Raw genomic sequence first — 9,586 nt, 5'->3', positions numbered from 1 at the left:
TTTTTTTTAACCCAAACATAGATTCCAAGGACTAGAAAAACCTCTAAATCAGTGATGGCGAACCTTTTGAGCTCGGCGTGTCATCATTTTGAAAAACCCTAACTTAACTCTGGTGCCGTGTCACATGTAGAAATTTTTTGATATTTGCAACCATAGTAAAACAAAGACTTATATTTTTGATATTTATTTTATATATTTAAATGCCATTTAACAAAGAAAAATCAACCAATAAAATGAGTTCGCGTGTCACCTCTGACATGCATGTCCTAGGTTCGCCATCACTGCTCTAAAAGTATCCTGAACATTAGAGCTAGAAAGGACTTTGTATCTCACCTAATCTAATTGTTCCTATTGTAGGGATGAGGTAACTGAGGAAAATGGATAAAAAACTTGGCCAAATAACATACAATGAATTAGTGGCAGAGTCAGGACTAGAACCCAGATCTAGTTGGGTGATTCCTAAATATCAGTTCATAATGAATAGTTCACTAATCCAAGGGAAAAAATTAGAAAAACAAGAAGTATGTAGTATTTGTCTTATAAAATTAAACATTTCAAACTATTTTTAATTTTGAGATTATGTTCATTCTACTTTTCTATGTTAAAATATCCCTTGTTTTCTAAAATAATGACAATCACAGGGAGTAGCTGTTATTTTATAATGTCTTTAATTAGCACAATAATAAATTGGCAGCCTTATTTGAAGCCCCAATATTTTTTGGAAAATGTGGTGTGTGAGAACTGTAAATTTTTTTATCACAAATCTAGTCCAATCCCCTTGTATTAGGCAGGGTATCACCACTAGATCCAAGGTTGCTTCTGTCCTTAAAAGGTTTTGTATTCGTACATTTGCCAATGAAGTATCACATAGTGAATAAAGTATCAGAAAGATACTGGTTTAGCTGGGATATGGGGTGAAAGACAAACTAGAAAAAGAAAGAAGCGCATGGCAGAACATGAAGAAACAAACTGGTTTGTAATCAATGCCTCATCCTGTTTTTGTTATGGTAATTTCAAGTTGCCATAATACCCTGATATAATAGGCAATAACTCTTCTACTATCTATATAATAAAAGCCTAAGAGACCATTCCAGTGGAACGACCAGAACAACCAGTAGCTATGATACACACTGACCACCAGGGAGAAGATGCCCAACCCAGGAGCTGGCCCCTGGTGGTCAGTGGGCTCTCATGGGGGAGTGCCACTCAGCCAGAAGCCGGGCTCATGGCTGGTGAGTGCAGCAGCAGTGGCAGGAGCCTCTCTCACCTCCGTGGCAGTGCTAAGGAAGAGCGAGCAAGCGGGCAGTAAAGAGCGAGGGGTCCCAGACTGCAAGAGGGATGTCCACCTGCCAGCTTAGGCCTACTCTTTACGCAAGGGTGCCCAGACTGAAGGACACCCCCCAGGGCATGAATTGCGAGCACTGGGTCTCTAGTATATTTATATTCATTTGTGGCTTAATTGAAATTTTCATCATGAGGAAAAAGGCACAGGCACTCAATTTCTGTGAGGTAGGCATATTGTACAAAAGAAGCTAAGATAAGTTAAGTGACTTGTCCAAGACAAGTTGGTTCATATGGAATTGAGCCAGGAATAATCTTAGAACTTTATTCTAGATCTCATAATCCTACCCTGAGTCTACAATTTGTATCTTGTGTCCACCTAAACTCACTTTCTGGGTATGAACCATCAGCTAGTCAATGACATTGTGGTATATACCATTTGTGCCCCAAATGCCCAGCATCACCACTCTAAGTGCCAGTTCCAAGAAGCACTAGGCTCCAGAACCCAGAAGGATTACAAGGTTACTGAGAATATAACGGACTCGGCCTCCTGGCTACTCACTGATGTGATTTGTAGGGGATAGGTGTCCCAACAGTTCTATCAGCTGTTGCTACTACTTCTAGCCAGAGGAGTGAACTGGTATATGAAAAAGCTCACCCAACCATCACAGCCATCACCATGTATTTTATAAAATTTTCAATGATCCTCATAGAGATTATTTGACTTACGTATTATCTAGGTTAAATGTGTTATCCTAATTATCACCTTTCACTATTCAATCAAGGGCCAATCTGATAATCCAAACAGATTTTAAAATCATCCTAACCCAAGCATAATTATAAAGATAGAGCAAATAATACTAACCAACAATAACACATAATATACTGTAAAGCTAAAACCAAATGCCTTTGAGATTCCTGCTGATTGGAACTGTCACTGTCTGGGATTCCTGCTATTTGGGATTCTGGCTCTTTGGGATAATCCCTATCTCTATACCCCTTTACATGGGCAGGAACAATGGGATTTGTTTGTTTGATTGATTGTTTTAAAAGTAGATGGCAAAAAATGCCTTCTGGATCCTGGTTAGCTTGGTGGTTAGCAACTTCCAGCACCTTAACTCAGCACAACACTAGAAAGAACTACATATTAGTCACTTAGATGTGGCCTAGCCAAAAACTGATTTCATTTATAATAAATATCCTTTGAAAAAAAACCCCAGTATCTCTATCTAAACAGTCACATCACAATACAGATCTCAGATGTGTCCTATCAATAAATGTTTATCTCTCAGACCTTGGTAAAGTAAAACAGGGCTCAAGGGCTTTGGGTAAAATAGTCAGCTTCGAAGACTCACATGGAAAAAAAGTTAATATGATGGTAATGAGCCACTTAAATGTCTGTCTGCCTATGTTACAATAACATGCCCTTTTCATTCAAGCTCCCAAAAGACACTTTGGACAGCTGCATTTTGTGGGTACTTCTCCTATCCCCATACCTGCCCACAGAAAGCAAATCATTCTTCTCTCTCCCCAAAACTTTGATTTTTATCATTATGGGGTTTCCCCTTTATTTAAGTGTTCCTTTTTGTTTTTCTTCCTTTTGTGCTTTTTATCCTTTGAGATTTTTTTTTCTCTTTTGTAGTGCTCAGGTATTTCCTCTTTATTATTTTAGTTGCTGCTGCTACTGCTGCTGCTGATGTTGTTCACTTTCCTTCTTTTTCCCATTTTTCCTTTTTTCTATTATATGTGGGGGTGATTTCTTTTTCTGTTGGGTAATTTGTTTAACTTTTTGGTTTTTCTTTTTTGCTTGGTTGTTTTATGTTTTCTTGGGGATTTTCTGTTTGGTTTCCTTCTTTTATGAGGGGTATTTTTTTTTTAATTTTCAAGCTTTTCTCTTTGTTCTCTTATTTTATTTGTTTTTTTATTTTCCATACACTTTCTTTCTTTGGATTTTATGTTATTTTCTTTTTGTTTTGGTGCTTGTGGAAAGGTTTTTGATTTTTTTTTTTTTTTTAGAATTTAGGGATTTTCTTTTTCTTTTGAAGATTTTTTTCTATATAGTTTCTTTAATTTCAAAAAAATATTTTATCTCTTCTTTCTTATGTAAATGCATTATTTTTTCCACTTTCTGCCTCTTTTCTTCTTTTAAAATTTTAGTAACTTTTTTTTTTACTTTGGAATCATTTTAGATTTACAGAAAACTTGCAAAGATAGTACAAAAGGTTCTCATATACCCCTCTGTGTTGTTGTTTTTAAACTGTTAAGAAAATTTTTGTGGTTTTATTGTATCACAAGGCATTGAAACATCTGAACTAATCAATATCTGGATGGTGAGGCAGCTCTTTGTCCTTCACTTCTTTGGGTTACTAGAGAAACTTGTCAGTAGATTAAAAAAAAATAGAGAACCTTTTGCATTACTTAAGTCTTTCCAAGGGATGCACTGGTACAACACAAACCTCTCCTGTCATATGTAACTAGTCTAGCATCCAAACATCATGCACAATACTTAGGTAGCAGCAGCACACTGCACCCACTCCCACCTCGGTCCTGCTAATTTGTGTATGATATTTGGAGCATCTGAAGGAGTGTGAATAGTATCTGGAAGAAGATGGAGAAGGAAATAGCATGAGTGCCTGACTGGGAGGAGGTCAGCGGAAGTTGTGTAGGGCAAGCCTGAACATGTCATTGGTGCAAACCCAAGCATCGCTGATGTTCTTCAATGGGAACAGCTGGTGGAACCCCTTGATGGGGTCTTCATCAGCCTTAAGCTTGCCCACAGCCATGCTGAGGATGCAGCTGTCTGGCGTGGGCTGATCGTCCTGTGCCGTGATGCTGTGCTGGGTTTTCTGGAATGGAAGGCTAGACAACTTCTCCACAATGGCAGCTTTACCCTGAATTGCTGTCCTTTCCACTTAAGGCATGATGTGTCCATTTAAATTGTGCCTAGTTGGGTTCTGTCATTATCAAATAATTGGTAGTAATGTTGAATAAAGCTGGATCCAATCTGCTCCCAAATTGGCTTGTCTCCCATTCTGGAGCATCCCCCAGCCTCGTTGAAACCCGAGGGGCTGGCACAATGGCAGCAGCAGAGGCGGCAACCAAGCGGGGTTTTTTGTTTTGTTTTTTTTCTATTTTAAGGACAGCAGCTGGTTTCAGTTTAATGATATATTAGTTAGCTTTGCTGTAATAACAAACAACCCTCGAATCTCCATGCCATTATCACAAGCAGCATTTATTCCTCATTCATGTTACAATCGGTGGCTGCAGGGCAGCTGCTGCAGCTCTGCTCCACATGTCTTCCCATTCTGGTACCCAGGCTGAAGGAATAGCACCAATCTGGGAAATATGTTCTCATGGCAGAGGGAAAAGAACATGAACCTTCCACACCATGGCTCTTTAGGGGAATACACTCCTCCCTGGGGGAAGGGGTGGGCACTTTAAGAAGTCACATGGCTACAGGTAAGGACGTATGAAACCCTCTAGATACAGCTTTATGGCAATGACTCAACATGCCAAAAGGTTTTTCAGTTTAAAAGGCACAAAATCCTAAAATGTGAAAAACTTGGGAAGAATGCAGAGTCCACTGTCCAAGTGGATCATAGTCCTCCATATTGCAAAGATCAGGAAAATTGGCAAACCTTTTAGGGGTTCTGGAGGATCCCAGATTGTAGGTGTTTACAGATACAGAAACAGGACCCAGTTTTCTTGGCCCCATCTTATCCAAAGGCATCTTCAGTATTCACACAGAGCAACCCTCCAGCTCATGAAATAACTGAAGGCCAACCTCAGCTTTAGTCCCTTAAAATTAATGCATTGTTTGTATATATGCAGTTTGAGGGGTAGCTTCTCCAAAGCCTCTAACTCCACAAAGGTTCAGAACAAGGTCACTAGAAACTGAGTCAGTCCAGTAAGTTGCTTGGGTCAGTTACTGTGGTAACTGCAATAGATGGTCCCTTCAGAGATGGAGGCTGGTAGTTAACACAGCTCAGAGTCCAAGGATGTTATGACCAAGGCACAGAGTTTTGTATCAAGAGAGAAGAGTGAAGACTAGCTGAGGCTAAGCACTTTCACCAGAGAGGCTGCAGCTACGATAAGTCAGCAGCTCTTCTCCACTTACAATGTGAGGAAGGACTGTGTCCAGGGTGACAGAAAGAAAGTGTTGGAGTCTAGGAATATATCCAGCTGATTCAAGTATGCTGTATTCCAGGCAGAGAGTGATCTGGGAGGAGATCCAGGTGGCCTGGCTCTGCAGCCTGGCTCAGTCACTTTACCTGGTGCACCTTTCTCCCCCGGAGATAATTTCTACAAAAAGGAGAGGATCCCACACAAAAATGCTGGTGTCAGGGTTTTTACAAAGTATCTGGGATGCTGTTGCACCTGCAGCAGGGTGCTCTTAGGAGGCACCCAGTACAGTTCTGTCCTGTCCTCATCCTCAAAGTAGACCTCTAAATTATCAGGCCATTTTTCCCTGTATTAATATCTTACATTAGTATGGTACATTTCTTAAAGTTAATGAACCTATTCTAATATGTTATTGCTAGCTAAAGTCGATACTTTATTTAGATTTCCTTAGTTTTTACATAATAACCTTTTTCTGGTCCTGGACCATCCAGGATGTCAGATTACATTTAGTTGTCATGTTTTCTTAGGCTTCTTTTGCCACTGACAGTTTCTCAAACTTTCCTTGCTTTTGATGACCTTGATTATTTAGAGGTAGTGGTCAGGTATTTCATAGAATGTCCCTAAATGGGGATTGTTTGATGGTTTTCTCATGATTACACTGGGGCAATGTGTTTTGGAGAGTGTGACAACAGAGAGGAAGTGCTCTTCTTTCTCATCACATCAAAAAGGGGTACATACCATCAACAGGACTTATCACTAGTGATGTTAACCTTTATCACCTGGCCAAGGTGTGTTTGCCAAGTTTATCCACAATGAAGTTACTTTTTTTTCTGATCTATACTGTGCTTTTTGGAATCAAGTCCTTAAACCCAGTTTACACTTAGAATTATAGAGATTAAGCTCCACCTCCTGGGAGGGAAGGTACACAAACAAATGACTCAAAATTCAGTATCATGCTATTTATTTTGTTAGCATAATTGTTTTACTTTGCCCATTGGAATTTTTTGTTTGTTTGTTTGTTTTTCAGGTTTACTCTTGTGTTTCCTTGACATGCTCTATTCTTTTTATTTTTTCACATGTTTAACTTTTTAAAATTATCTCCTCCTCTTTTTCTTTTGCATTTGCTTCAGTTTCCTTTTTCATTTTTATTTTCCTTCTATTCCTATATTCCTTTACCTCTTTGTTCTCCTCTGTTAGCTTTCAATATTTTCTCCTTTTTTCTTTTTCCTTTTCACTTATGTTTTCAAAATAATTTTCTCCTTTTCCAACATTATTTTTAATCTTTTTTATTTTTATATAAAATTTTCTTTATTAAAATTTTAAATACATTTTACATGATGATGAGTTTATTGCAATTAGCAAAACAATGAAAAGATACAAAAAGAAAAATATACCCTGTTCCCGCTCTCTCAGCCTCACTACCAATATGTTTGATCCTCTACTGGTTTCCTAACACCCTTATCTAGTTTGTGCTTCCACACAGGAATTATCAAAGGACTCTTTGTGGTAACTTCAGAGGGCCTGCTAGCTTCCTTGACAACTCTATTCCTCCAAAAGTCATAGTCATTAAACTGAAGATTGGATTGGCTGGAATGCCAAAGCTATAATCAGACATTTAATGCTTTTCTTTAAAATCACTTTAGCTATGACTAGAGGAGAAGTATTCTACTAAGTATTTCTCCAAGATCTTTTAGCTTGCTCCTAACATCAGGACAGTATGTATATGCATACATTCCCAAACTCTCTCATGGAGCTATTGGAATTCAGGAGTAAGACATGAGTGGGAGCTTAGGAAATTTGGGGAGAAAGGATTTGCCAGAAATGAGATATTCATGCAAATAGAAGGCACCAGGAAGACACCAGAAGCCTTATAATTCAAAATCAAGAGCAGTGATGGCTTATTTGAAGGCACCATTCTGTCTTCACTCTTTCATCTTATTTCCCTTCTGTCCACATATATTTTCTGGGAAGTTGGCATTTAAAGTCTAGCCCCATGTATAGCCATGCTGGCAGATGAAGCTGGGCCCCCAAATTCCTTTGTGTGTGTTTTTTTCACTCCAGCTTCCCTGAGTGGAAATAGAAATAGTAATCCTATCGCTTTTCCTAACAAGTCCTGACCAGTTCAGCAGTTAATATGTTATTTCAGGCATAATCTTCCATGGGAGCTAGGGGTGAGGGAGAGAAGAATAAGGTGATTTAAATGACCTCTAGAGCCTCTTTCTGATAGTGTGACTCAGTCATCTGAGGGCTTCTGCAGTTGTCATCAATTGTAGTTGACCCCTTAGCAGACTCTGTGAGCTATGACACAACTGAATTACTCTTGGAGCTGAAAAGAAGAGAGAACATCATTCTAGATCACTGGTTCTCAACCTTCCTAATGCCGCGACCCTTTAATACAGTTCCTCATGTTGTGATGACCCCCAATTTCATTGTTACAAATTGAACATAATTAAAGCATAGTGATTAATCACAAAAACAATATGTAATTATATATGTGTTTTCCGATGGTCTTAGACGACCCCTGTGAAAGGGTCATTCGACCCCCAAAGGGGTCGCGACCCACAGGTTGAGAACCACTCTTCTAGATCCTACCAAAGGCTTCTACTGCTCCCTTTCATGCCATATAATTAGAAGAGAAGTCAGAACCTGGAGAGTATTATGCTAATGGAATAAGCCAGAGAAAGGCAAGTATCACATGATATCACTCATATGTAGAATCTAATGAACAAAATAAATTGATGAACAAAATAGATCCAGAGAAATAGAAGCATGTAAAAGACTGCAGAGAATCTCAGAAGGAAGGCAGGGGTGGGTGGATGGGAAGAGATCAGCCAAAGAACTTCCATGCATAGATGCATAACCCATGGACACAGACACTAGGGTGGTGAAGGCTTGGAGGTATGGAGGGAGCTATAAGGGGTCAATGGGGAGAAAAAGGGGACATATGTAATACTAAATATTTTAAATGAATAAATAAATAAGCAAACAGAAAAAAGAAGAGAAGCCAGAGATAATTCCATTAAAAACAAAAACATGTATGTTCATAGCAGCACAATTTACAATGGCTAAAATTTGGAAACAGCCTAAGTGCCCATCAGCAGATGAGTGGATTAGAAAACTGTGGTACACCTACACAATGGAACTGTGTAAAAAAGAAGGAATTCCTACCATTTGCAGCAGCATAGATGGAACTGTAGAGGATTATGCTAAGCGAAACAAACCAGTCAGAGAAAGATAAATATCACATGATCTCACTCATTTGTGGAATATAATGAACAACATAAACTGATGAACAAAAATAGAACCAGAGTCATAGAAGCATCGAACAGACTATCCAACCTATGAGGGAAGGCAGAGAGAGGGTGAGTGGGTAAGAGATCAACCAAAGGACTTGTATGTATGCATATGAGCATAACCAATAGGCACAGACAGTAGTGGGGTTGAGGGCATGTGCTGGGGGGTGGGAGTAGCAGGGAGAGGTCAATGTGGGGAAAAAAGAGACTTATGTAATACTTTAAACAATAAAGAATTTTTTAAAAAGACAAAACAAAACAAAACAAAACAAAACAAAACAAAACAAAACACATGCCTTATCTTTCCATGCAAGGGAACTCTTCCAACTCACCCTGATTTGTAATGGTGTTCTCAGTCTAGGGCCCTGAGCTGGAACACAGCTTGCTAAATGGTAGAGATCCACTACACAATGTCAGAAAGCTGCCCTTCCTGTCTTTTGTTTTCCACTTTATATCAGTCAAGGTCTGATATTGGCACTGGGACTTGAGACCATGTGACTTTATATGTCATAAACATAGTATTAATTTTCAGGAAAAATAGTATTAATTATCAGGAAAAATAAATGGTTAATGGAAATTATACACTTAGGGTAACAAGAGGGACAGAGTTTCACCTTAGAGCAAAGCATAAGTGTTTGATTTTTCCAGAATTCTTAATCTGATTCTGAGGTCAGTAGTAACTAGTTTAATTGAAAATACAAATACATGAGGTGAAGACTTTGACCCAGGCCTAGAAACTGAAGAACCCACTAGTTCAAAAACACAGTGGCTTTAAATAATCTGCATGTTGGAGGCCTTTTCAACAATGTGGCTGTACTCTATACAGTTGAGCAAACCAGCTCTGGAAGGTAATGCAAAAGGGGAAAGGTAATACTGGAATGTGTGAGTGA

The 9,586-nt window shown here is 38.9% G+C and overlaps 1 pseudogene across 1 annotated transcript; it reads right to left on the bottom strand.

Moving 5' to 3' along the window:
* Positions 1–3,929: 3,929 nt before the first annotated feature.
* LOC308511663 (nuclear transport factor 2-like) lies at positions 3,930–4,312 on the bottom strand (annotated as a pseudogene). The gene has a single exon. The product of its transcript is annotated as a nuclear transport factor 2-like (transcript).
* Positions 4,313–9,586: the final 5,274 nt, after the last annotated feature.

The sequence above is a fragment of the Myotis nattereri genome (genome assembly GCF_964212035.1).
Source record: "Myotis nattereri genome assembly, chromosome: X".
In the NCBI taxonomy this organism is placed as follows: Eukaryota; Metazoa; Chordata; class Mammalia; order Chiroptera; family Vespertilionidae; genus Myotis; species Myotis nattereri.
Note: the sequence above shows the minus strand (reverse complement) of the source record. Positions and strands in the feature narration are given on the sequence as shown.